At 44.1% G+C, this 12879-nt stretch overlaps 1 protein-coding gene across 1 annotated transcript in view; it reads left to right on the forward strand.

Moving 5' to 3' along the window:
- The first annotated feature begins 3943 nt into the window (after positions 1–3943).
- fndc3a (fibronectin type III domain containing 3A) overlaps positions 3944–12879 on the forward strand; it is a 249305-nt gene continuing 240369 nt past the window's right edge. The window contains exon 1 of the mRNA XM_041211953.1: positions 3944–4044. The gene's annotated coding sequence lies outside the window, so the exon portion shown is untranslated. The remainder of the gene's footprint in view (positions 4045–12879) is intronic.

Below are 12879 nucleotides of genomic sequence, written 5' to 3' on the forward strand. Positions count from 1 at the left end.
ACCTGAGTGAAGTGTAGCTAAATCGAAGGTACAGCTGGAGATCCCTAAAAAAGCTCCGTTGCAGACATGGAGGCTGAAGAGGAGAAGCAAGATCCACTGCGCAGCTGAAAAGGACTCCACCAGAATACAGGGAGATCCATCACGAGCCCTGATTGAATGCGGAGTCAAAGGCCCTAGCCAGACCCCGAGGGTAAGCAAAATTCAGCAAAAAGGGCTGAACTAACCCTTTAAAAATAATCAGGTCATTAATCAGGCAAACCAAAACAGATTCTTTAATAGCACAGCTAAAAGAAGGCAGCCAGGGTCTTGAGTCAGCGCCATACCAGCGACAGCTGAGCTCAACGGAACGAAAAGGAAGTTTGTCAAATGGTGGCCAGAGCTGAAAATAGTCTTTCATTCAATTCTCTACGTTTGAAAACATAAACCCACCATTTGGCCCAAACCGCTAAATCTTATGATTTCCTGCAGAGCCAATCCGTTTTAAGGTTGGCTCCGTGATCACAACAGAAGCCTGCCAAAATCCAATAAGCATGGGAAGAAGAGATAAAATGGTTACCGCAGTGCCATCTTGAAAGGAAAAAATAAAGTTATATTCCACTATGCTGAAAACAGCCATGGATAGTAAATCAACCCAACCAAATCAATTTGGGCTGATACAAGGGCCAGACCAGGTGCAGAATTGGCAGCTCTGGTTAAAAGGATTTTGAAGAGATATGATAGCTTCAGGATTGTATAAGAAAAAAAAAGGCTGACCAATTAAATACATTAGTATACTCAGTAGGTTCAATAGCCGATGACATCATTGCCAGGCATAATAAATGAATCTTCAGGTAAGTTTGGTCATGACGGCCTTCAACACCCATTTTAATTTGTGAAGTAATAAAATTTTGAAGCAAGCAAGTTTCAACAAATGAGTCCAAAAGCCTGGGGAACTCTTTCCTAAATGAGTTATACAGATTAGCTGAAGGCTGGACTACAGCGACCTTCAGTCGGAGTTCTAAGAGATCGAAAAGTACTGGGAGTGCACAATGATACCCTTTCGGACATACTACAGGCAAAAGAAGATCTGACTTTTGAAAAAGCTATCCAAGTAGCCAGGCAGTCTGAAATCCACCAGCAACACCAGTCCATCTTACATGGTGAGATTAAGCCATGCACAGAGCAACTCCAGCAGCCCAGTTTATAAAGCTGCAAAAGACAAGGAGACTCCAGAGCAAGGAAGACAATAACCAAGCAAACTACAAGATGGAGGTAGACCATGTCAGCACTGTGGCACCAGAAGACCTCACAGGAGAGAACAATGTCCAGCAATCTCTGTGCAGTGCTTCCACTGCAACTGGCTGGGGCACTTTGGAAAACTTTGCAAGGCTAAGACCCCAGGAAATGCAGAGGCTCCAAAAACAGTCCATGAGATTGAGGAATGACACCTAGAAGAAATCCAACAATGATTCATGGGTGAAATCAAGGATCCCAGATTCTCATTAGAATGCTGAAATTTCTGTAAATGGTCATGTCACCAATTTTAAGGTAGACATGGGAGCCAGTGTGACAGTTCTCCCTGATAGAGAACCTTGGCTGAAAGACTCTGGCTGGTTGTGGACAACAGACACACCACTCTATGGCCCTGGAGGTATCCAGCTTTTGGTCATAGTCATGAACCTTGAGCCACACCGGTATGGCAACAAGCAAATATTCAAAATCTTGTATGTCATCCAAAACCAACCCTTTTCTCTCTTCAGCAGATATGCCTGCATGGCCCTTGACCTCCCCAAAATGGCAGAAGATGTCAAAGCCTTTGTGGTCAACTACACTGAACTGGAGGCTCCCAAGAGGCCCACCATTACAGATACTCTCAGTTCAGAATTGCCCTCGCTTTTTGCAGAGGCAACAGCTCCAACTCCTTTGAAGGCAGCGGCAAATGCTCCTCTTCCATCAGAGCAGACAAACCTTCAGATAAGTACCGGCATGCTTTGAACAGAAGCACACAGGAGAAGGAGCAACAGCAGAACAAAGAGCCCCAATCTTAGAATCCTATGGTTGCTCTCACATAACCCCACAGCAAGCAGCTGAAATGCACAGCAGGAAGATGACGCTGGCGCAGGAGAGCAGTAATTACCGACTTACCAAAGCACATTTCAGGCACAGGGCACAGCAAGGAACACAGTGTGGCATTAGAAGCCAAACTTTTTTATATTCATTCAAGGAATGTGGGCATCGCTGGCTAGGCCAGAATTTACTGCCCATCTCTTGTTGTCCTTGAGAAGGTGGTGGTGAGCTACCTTCTTGAATCGCTGCAGTCCATGTAATGTAGGAACACACACAGTGCTGTTAGGAAGGGAGTTCCAGGATTTTTACCCAGCAGCAGTGAAGGAACAGTGATATATTTCCAAGTCAGGATGGTGAGTGGCTTGGAGGGGAACTTCCAGGTGGTGGTGTTTCCATGTATCTGCTGCCCTTGTCCTTCTGAATGGTAGTGGTCGTGGGTTTGGAAGGGGCTGTCTAAGGAGCCTTGGTGAGTTTCTGCAGTGCATCTCCTAGCTGGTACACACTGTTAGTTGAGCTCATACACGTTGAACATACAAACATAAGGGAGACAAACCTTCAACTTCCAGGAACAACATGGCAGTTCTGACAGAAATCAAAAACCTGAGTCTACTCTATGAATGAACAGAGTGAACATTCTGTCCAGAAGGAGCAGGACAAATCCATGGTGTCCGAAGAAGGAAGGTGAGGTATCAATAATGAGAATTTCAACATAAAGGAGCGGAACAAGCAAATCAGAACCCAAGCATCTGAAACACCCAATGCTACACTCTCTACACCAAACCAAGATTGTCTGCCCAAAGCAACCAAGACCACCACTCCTCCAAATGTGACAAGAATGAAATCTGGAAGTCGTAAAGCCTCCCGACCATCTGGATTTGTAAAGTCAGAGGCTTGAGTTGGTGGCGGGGGGGGGGAGCACAGAATGAGTGGCATGGAAGTCTTATTGTGTATATATATATATAATATATATATAGGTAAAGACTTGGGAGGTATAACAATGTTTGGGATAGTAAGGGTTAATCTGGGACTGGGGAAACAGTACCACCCACATTATTATGTAGACAGTCACATGATAATGGACTGTGCGTGGAAGGGTCTGGTAGAAGTCGACATGAAGGTAGCTCTGAGTCTGAGCTATACTTTGCATATACATATATAGTTATGTGTTACTAATAAACACTTGATGTTCAATCGCACAGGTCTCTGAACCTCTGTGAGACATACTAACAACCCTTACAACAATTATCATGCAAGGCATTGTTAAGAGGTGAACCTGAGCTGGACTATCAGCTCTCATAAGACCCTCAAGGCACTGCACCTTCAAATGCAGATAGTCAAACAAAAGGAAGTGACACCTGTAGTTCCAGAAACATTCATCCTCCTCACTTCCCAGCAGCTTCCAGCTGCTGTGCGTTTTCTCCTCAGGTTCCCTATACATGTGGACAAGTCATAGAGTTGTACAGCACAGAAACAGGCCCTTCGGCCCATCATGTCCATGCCAGCCATCAAGCACCTATCTATTCTAATCCCGTTTTCAAGCACTTGACCCATAGCCCTGTGTGTTATGGCATTTCAAGTGCTCATCTAAATACTTCTTCAAGTCTTCAGAGCCATCTGGCAATCAAGAGCAAAGAAGAACAAACTCACTATTCCCAACTTAAACAACTCACCCAGGACATGAGAGCATCAGTGCCATTCAATGAAAGTGAGAGGATGAGAGCCCTGAGCTCCTGGCTGCATTTTGTGCTCTCTATCAAATCACCTCAGAGCCGGGATCTGCAGAGGCTGTAACCAACTTGTAGTCCAAATTGTTCACTGCTATATTAATTCATCTGAGTTCCTGTATCTATGTTAATTTACTTCCTGGTTTTATTCCTTGCTGTGAACTCAGGCAGACAGAAAAGCAATCAGAGATCAATGTGCAAAAGTCAAGATTTTTGCCAATTCTCTGTGAACACCCTGAGGGCCATGCTGAATCGAGCAGACAACCAGCAGCCTGTAAGTTTCATACATTTTCATTCATCTCCAACTCGGGACTAACCGACATCTTGGGTAAATCATTTGTTCACATGTCTATTCAACTCAGTTCAGTCTGTCAGGTTGTTGTGTCTTTGAGGCCTTGCAAATATTTAAATTAGTGCGATGGAGAGACACTCTTCAGACCTGTTGACTGCAAGGGCTGCCATCCTTCAGAGTGAGGAATACCACAAGGAGGTCCTCAGGTAACATCAGCCCTCTCAAAGCTCTTGGACTAGTGTCAGTGGCAATGCTGTCAGGCCCTTTTATATTGACACAGCGAAAGGGATCCAACCTTTGCTTGAGATGAAATCGGCTCAGGTTTGTGCTGCTGCATTTATCGTGTTTGGTACATTGGCCAAACGTGGACATGGACTTTCAAGGGCTTCCTTTATGGAAAAGCTTGGTAAACTTGTTATTACACCTCAGCGAATAGAGTGAAGACATCTCCAGGGCCTGTCTCTTAACATTGTGCTTGGTGGCTCCAAATATATACTCACAGAAGGTGTCTGTATCAATTCAGGAGTATTTCCTATTGTGTTTCTTTGTCTGCTACATGCAACTCACCAATCTCACACCAGCACTGGTAAACTATACTCAGGCTCGGGTTATTTGAAGATTCCATACAGGATGGTTAAGCAGACATAGCTACTTTAAGAATTCAGCAGCTGTTATTCATAAGGACTACACAGCGGCAATTCTTGTATACACATTACTAGCTGCTGGTTAGTGCTGCTCTACATCCTGACTACTTGCTCATTTGCATGTTCCTTTAAAGTGATATCACAGTATCTTTACAGTGCAGAAGGAGGCCATTCAGCCCATCAAGTCTGCACTGGCTCTCTGAAAGAGCATTCCACCTAGTTCCACTCCCCTGCCTTATCCCCAAAACCTTGCACATTTTCTCCTTTCAGGTAGCAATCCAATTCCCTTTTGAATACCTTGATTGAACCTGCCTCCATCACCCTTTCAGGAAGTTTGTTCCAGACTCCAACCACTGTAGGTGAAAACATTTTTGCTCACATCACATTTACTCCTTTTGCCAATTATTTTGAATATGTGCCCTTTAGTTCTTGATGTTCTCAGGAATGAGAGCAGTTTCTCACGATTTATGTCTATCAATTCAGGAGTATTCCCTGTTGTGTCCATACCCCTCAGGGTCTTGAATACAAGTCTCTATCAAGTCTCAGCCTTCTTTTCTCCAAAGAGAACAGTCCCAACCTCTCCAATCTTTCCTCGTAGCTACAGTTCTTCATCACGGGAATCATTCTTGTGAATCTCCTCCACACTCTCTCCAATGCCTCCACATCCTTCCTCAAGTATGGTGCCCAGAACTGGATGCAGTACTCCAGATGAAGCCTAACTAGTGTCTTATACAAGTTCAGCACGACCTCCTTACTCTTGTACTCAATGCCCCTATTAATAAAGCCTAAAATACTATAGGCTATAATACTAAATTACAACATCCCTCATTTTTTTCCAAGATAACATTATATACATTAAGAGTAAAAATTCATGCACAGTAGGGTGGTTGTGAATGCTATTTACAGAAAACATAGATCTCTGTTCTAGGCCTGTCACTTAGGTGTTCTCAAATTGTAGATGCATTGGCACCCTGAGTGTCATTAGAGTGCTGGTTGTTTTCATGGCGGCCTTCCCCAATTTCACTTTCCAAGTTTGAGTGTGTTTTAGATGCAATTAAAGTGCTGGGTGTTATATAGTTGTACAATTCCCTTAGCTGACCTCTATTTCTCCTTAACGTCATTCCATTTGGTATTGTGACCTCATAGGATCTAGGCTCACTGTCCACTTTGGATATTCTGTGGGTGAACAGTATCCCTGGGTAGGATGTATGACCCATCTGTCCTACACAGACTTAGGCAGTTCCGCACCTGCATGTCAGTCATGTGCCACCTTCATTCTCCCTTGTTTTTTGAGAAGGTTCTCCTGTATTTCTGAGATCTGGGACAGATGATGAATTGGCAAGTCCTAACCTGTCTTCTGAACATGGCTTCCACTTGTGCTGGTAAGCCCTTAGTTAAAGGTGTTGCTTTTAAGTGTAACATGGTAATGCAGAGATTGTTTCATTTCTCTGCACTTCATCATAATGTCTGAACAGTCTGAACCATTTGCTTAGCAAGACCATTGGATCTGGGATAGTGTAGTGAGGCTGTCACATGATTTATGCCCCCTTCCTGTTCCAGTACAGCAACAACACTGGCATCTACCAAGTAATGTGGAAAATTGTCCAGGTATGTCCTGTACACAAAAAGCAGGACAAATCCAACCTGGCTAATTACTGCCCCCTTGTGTCTACTCTCCATCATCAGTAAAGTGATGGAGGGGATCATTAACAGTGCTATTAAGCGGCATTTGCTTAGCAATAACCTACTCACTGATGCTCAGTTTGGGTTCCACCAGGGTCACTCAGCTCCTGACCTCATTACAGGCTTGGATCAAACATGGACAAAACAGTAGAGCTCCAGAGGTGAGGTGAGAGTGACTGCCTTTGACATCAAGGCTGCATTTGACCGAGTGTGGCATCAAGGAGCCCTAGCAAAATTGGATTCAACGGGAATCAGAGGGAAAACTCTCTGCAGGTTGGAGTCATGCCTAGCACAGAGAAAGATGGTTGTGGATGTTGGAGGTCAGTCATCTCAGCTCCAGGACATCACTGCAGGAGTTCCTCAGGATAGTATCCTAGGCCCAACCATCTTCATCTTCCATCATAAGTTCAGGAGTGGGGATGTTCGCTGATGATTGCACAATGTTCAGCATATTTGCGGCTCCTCAGATATTGAAGCAGTCCATGTCCAAATGCAGCAAGACCTGGACAATACCAAGGCTTGGGCTGACAAGTGGCAAGTAACATTATTGCCACACAAGTGCCAGGCAATGACTATCTCCAATAAGAGAGGCATTACCATCGCTGAGTCCCTCACTATCAACATTCTGGGAGTTACCATTGACCAGAAACAGAACTGGACTAGCCATATAAATACTGTGGCTACAAGAGCAGGTCAAAAGCTAGGAATCCTTTGGCAAGTAACTCACCTCCTGACTCCCCAGAACTTGTCAACAACCTACAAGGCACAAGTCAGGAGTGTGATGGAATACTCCCCACTTGCCTGGATGAGTACAGCTCCAACAACACTCAAGAAGTTTAACACCATCCAGGACAAAGCAGTCCACTTGATTGGCACCACATCCACAAACATTCACTCCCTCCACCATTGATGCACAGTAGCAGCAGTGTGTACCATCTACAAGATACACTGCAGAAACTCATTAAGGCTCCTTAGACAGCACCTTCCAAGATCACGACAGCTATCCTCTAGAAGGACAAGGGCAGCAGATAGATGGGAACACCACCACCTGGAAGTTCCCCTCCAAGCCACTCACCATCCTGACTTGGAAATATATCGCCATTCCTTCACTGTCACCGCGTCAAAATCCTGGAACTTCCTCCCTAAGAGCACTGTGGGTGTATCTACACCACATGGACTGCAGTGGTTCAAGAAGGCAGCTCACCATCATCTTCTCAGGGGCAGTTAGGGATGGGCAATAAATGCTGGCCCAGCCAGGGAAGCCCATATCCCTTGAATGAATTTTTTAAAATGTCCCTAAATGGTCTGTGAGCATATTGTAGCCCATTGTCCGAAAAGATATCTTCAGGCATAGCGAACAAACAGAATATTGCACTCATTATGTCCACTACAGACAGGCCATTTTGCTACTCTGTTTGTAACAGGTGTCAACCTCGTGTCCTTCTATTTTTAGCAAAAGTCCTTGTAGTCTGAGTGGTGCACTTGTCAGTGGCTTATGCCAAATCATTTCCAACGATCTATGGTCAATTTCCACAATGAACAGGTACATGTGGAATCTTGTGATACCGAATATCAGAGCGAGAGTCTCACTCTCTATGCTCGACTAGTTGGATTGTGGTTGCAATAGACCAATTGGAGCCAAGTGCAATTGGTTTGCCATCTTGCATAATGCACGCTCTTAACCATTTTTGAGATGTGTCAAACCCTAAGACCACTTTTATAGGGTCACAGTATTGCAGAACACGTCTCCTTTGACATTGCCCCTTTAAGTGACTCGAACATGTGTTGATGGTTCTGTCGCCATACATACAGAGCATCCATCTTTAAGAGCTTTCTTCATGATGATGCTTTATCAGCAAAGCAAGGTAGCTATGGTGCTAAGAAGTTGAAAAATCTGAGGTACCTCTGCAAATCCCCTTTGTCCTGGGGAATAGGCATGTATCACACATCTTCAAGTTTGCCTGGGTCAGGGCGGATCCCAGACCTTGAATAAATAGAGCCGACCTACATCCACCTGGCATTCCTTGCTGTTGAAGGCAAGTCCTTCATGACAAGCTGCTGCCAGCACTGAATGTAGATTTTGGTCATGTGCTTCTTTGGTTCTACCCATCACCACAATATCACCGGCAATGCATATTCATCCAGGGATAATTTCAGTAATACTGTCCATATGCTGCAGGAACAGATCCTGCTGAATAAACCAAAAGGTAATCTCTGGAAGTAGTATCTTCTGAATATTATCCTAAATATAGTGATTTCCTGAGATCCATCTGTCAAATGAACGGACAAATATCCATGTTTGGCATTCAACTTGGAAAAAAACTTTGAACCTGTGAATTTGGGCTTCAGTTCCTCTAATGTTGGAGTCTTGTGTGGGGATCTCTTCAGAGTAAAATTTAGTTGCCTTGTGTCACAGAATGCCCAGATTGTGCCAACTTTTTTCAGTGCGCATGTGATAGAACTGCACCTGTCGGTGTGCTAATGAACGAGACGGATAATGCTGTTACGGCCCATGTTGTCCAACTCGTTCTTAAACTTCTGCTAAATGTAAGCACTGCACTTTCTATGAGGGTTGGTCAATTGAATCTTCCCTGAGGGGAGTACAGCATTAGCTCTGAGGCTTCCAATAGCGTAAAAAATCTGTCTATCTGCTGTAAGTCATGGGCTGACTCAATAAGATTATCCTCGGCCTCTTCTGTCCTGATTGGCACATTGGTGATATTGTGTGCGGTCACAATGTTGAGTTCTGTACATGCTGTATTGCTGGTCTGCTCGTGTCCACTTGTTTCCAGGCAGATTTGCCATAGCTACATTTAAATGTTAATGTACCAATTCAATGAATGGGTGACCCATTGTACGTAGTTAGTTTGTCTGTTGTAGGTTGTATCATTGACTTCCAATGATCTAGATACATCTCCTTCAGGATCCTCACTGGCAAGATGTTTGTGCTCCCTCCTGTGTCGACTTCGGCTGTGAGTGTGTGTTTGCAGTTTTTCTACAGGCATATGATGCTGATTGTGGCAAAAGCCTCTAACTGACTTCATCCACGCATTGTTTCACATTCACAATGTGGAAAGCCTGTTTACTTTCCAGTTGAAGATTTTTCCACTTTGAATCTTCGCCCTGGTTTGTCTGACCGCTAATCACATGTATGTGCTAGTGCTTATGCAGGTCTCTGGTGCACTCCCTGTTCTTGTTGCCAATATGCTGAACAAACTTTTTGTTTGGTAATAACTTAATGTACCCTCAGATCTTACCTTCGGAACCAGATTTCCTACGTAGGTGAGCCCAATGTCCTTTAATACCACAAACCTTACAAGGACCTTTGAACACAGTACAGCTTCACATTGGGTGCAGTAAACCACTTTCCACACAACTTACTTGTTTCCTGTGTCCTGGCTATTGCTCCAATACTGGTAGCTGCACTTATTGTTTGCAGGTGTTGTTGTCCAGCACAATGGCTTTGTATTTTCTGCCATCTTTTAGCAGTGTGTCAATATTGTGACCTTTCTTTTTCTACTAAAGGTCTTTTTGAAAGGTTTCAGTTAGCGTTGAAGCTATAACCAGCTCCCTTATCCATTCAGACAGCTCAGCTTCCAAAAGAATCACAGTCCTTGCCCTTATCATGGCAACCAGCTGACAAACTAGTGGCTGCTGTCTGTCGGACAGCAACTCCAAACAGTGAATCCTGAAGTTCACTTTTACACAAATCCGCTCCTCCAGCACGTTCCACAGTTTAACACGACCCTTCTGATCCTCTTCAGGCAGGCTCTAAGTGTTGACTCTTATGCAACCCCTCGTTTCCAATGGCTCTTTATTTTCACCGCTTGTTTATCTGGTTCTGCAACAAATAAATCTAAAAAGCATAGCTTCGTCCTTTGTTTGAACAGCCTAAATTTGGATAGGACACCTGTGTCCTTCCAATTCACACTGGGGAATTTGGTTCTCATCCACCTGATGAGTAGGGAATTTGTAACCTCTGCTCTGTGGAGAGATTGACTAATGGAGCGGCCTTGTTTTACTTTTTCCTCTTCCCTCTTGTTCTGTGGTTGCAGTTCAGGTTTTTTCCATTTTGCACCCTTTTGTCCTTTGCTTGGGAATGGCACCCAAGGACATCGCAATGGCCCTGCAACTTTTCCTGCCTGATTCAAAGCCGACTGCACAGCACCACTCTGGCCCGACTTTCTGCTCCTACTTACCACCGATCCAGCTAGTCCACCCAAATCAGGTGATCTGTTCTGTAAAGCACCATCTGTAGTAGGACACTACCCGGGGTTTCAATGTACAACTTCTGTATTGTGCCAAATCCTGTCTATGGCTCATCCTATGGCCTTCAAATTCACATCGTTGCCATCATGTTGCACTTCTATGTCTGCTTTAGATAAATTTGCCAAACTCCCACACCAGGACTGGTAAGCCATACGTATGTCCAATTTATTTGAAAATACAGCACAGGATGGCTCAGCAGGCAGATCTACTTTATGAATTCACCAACTATTACTCACAGGGCCAGCACAGCTGCAATTCTGATACACATGCTGCTCTACATTCAGGCCACTTGCTCATTTGCATGTTCCCTTAAAGTGACATCACAACATTCCCGGGAAGACATCTGAAATATGATAAATTTTTGAACATTATTTCTTCAGAACTAATCAAATATTTCCCCAGGAGAATTGACTTCCACATAAAGTTCTGCTTGTCCTTCCAATATATGGGGTCACAACTCCAAGAAATTGCAGCCTTTTTAAAGCTGTCCTTTCATAGATTGGAAGAGGATGTGGATAAAGAAACTCTGCCATTTAAAAATCTTGCACTGTTGACCCAGTGAATAAAATAGCCTCACCACCCTTCTCCACATGTTTCGCATTACACTGAGAAAGAGTGTCTTTTTATGAATTTGTTTTAGTTTTAATTAACATTATGTGATAAATGTTGTGGCCTATGGCATTTTTAGTGAATGATTCAATGCTGGGTGTGTGACTTGGCAGAACCTCATGTGTCAGCCATCACTACAATCACAGCCCCATTAAGAGCTCAACATGAAATATTTTGGGTGGGAGAAAAGGATATTGTGACTGGCTGTTGCACTGAAACCATTGCAAGACATTGAAAGCAACCCAAAACAATGCAGCACCCGAAAAATCGTGCTGTGAGCAAATCAGAAATAAGTTTTCAGAACCAGAAAACAAGCCACAAGAAGCTAATCAACAGTCTCAAATGAGAAGCCAGAAGCTAGCCTGTATGTAATGGATACACCCTTTAAATGTGCTGCTAAGGGGTCCTTTCTGCTTTTAGCACCCCCAGTAGCTGGGTGAATTTAACACATAGAGAGTGAGGTGCTGAGCAGTCCAATAGCAAAAAGGAGTTTTACAACAATAACAACTCACTTATTTTGTAGAACCTTCAATGTAGTAAAAAGTAAAAAGTGCTGCACAGGGGAGTTTTAAAACAAATATGACAGCAAAACACATAAGGAGATATTAGGACAGTTTTAGGAGAGAATTCAGGGCTTAGGGTGCAGGCAGCTAAAGGCACAGCCACCAATGGTGGATCGATTAACCTCTTAACTGGTCAGAATTAGAGAAGCACAGATATCTCAGTGGGTTGTGAAGCTGGAGAAGAATAAGCTGGAGAAGAATGCAGAGATGGCAAGGCAGTGAGCCAATGCAAGGATTAGCAAGCTGGGGCAAGAATTTTAAAACTGAGGCGTACAATTTTAATACTTTTCTTAGCCACCTGTTCTGCACTTGAAAAATGAGCATGCCGTGATCGACTGCCTAGACTGCTGAGTGGAGCATCCCAGGAATTGGTGCTGGGAAGACTCATTAAATGGAGAGTCCCCACAGATCATTGGCAGGAGAAGTACACAGTGTTGTGCAGAAGAGAACAATGCTGGGGAAAAGAACTGTGTGGAGTGGTCCAGTGATTGGTGCTGGGGATAAATACTGAGTGGAGCTTCCCAGAGAATTGGGTTCAATTTGTATTGAGTTACATGTCCTGAGGATCAGTGCTGGGAGGTGTACTTAGTAGAGGTTTCAAGAGTTTGGAGTTGAGCAATCTACCAGGGGTAGCTGGAAATAAGAAATGGAAATTAATGTTTCAGGTTGATGATGAGCCCCGTGTAGCAGTGCTACGGCTGATGCACTGAGTGGAGCATTCCAAGGAATGCTGTCAGGGAGATGTAATGACTGGAGCGTCCCAAGGATTGTTTTTGGGGAAATATATTAAACAGAGTGTACCAGGGATCAGTACTGGGAAATACACTGAGTGGAGAATCCTAGGAATCGGTGCTGGGAGATAGACTGAGTCATGTGTTCCTGGGAATTGTGCAGGGGTATGTACTGAGGCAAGTTTACCAAAGATCAAAGCGAGAGTAGGGTTATAGCTGAATGGAGCGATCCAGTTCTTGGTGCAGGGGCGATGTCCTGAGTGGGATGAGGGTGACCCAGTGATTGGTGTTAGAGGTGTAGTGAGTTCAGTGTTAGAG

This window comes from Carcharodon carcharias, chromosome 18 (assembly GCF_017639515.1).
Source record: "Carcharodon carcharias isolate sCarCar2 chromosome 18, sCarCar2.pri, whole genome shotgun sequence".
Taxonomy (NCBI): domain Eukaryota; kingdom Metazoa; phylum Chordata; class Chondrichthyes; order Lamniformes; family Lamnidae; genus Carcharodon; species Carcharodon carcharias.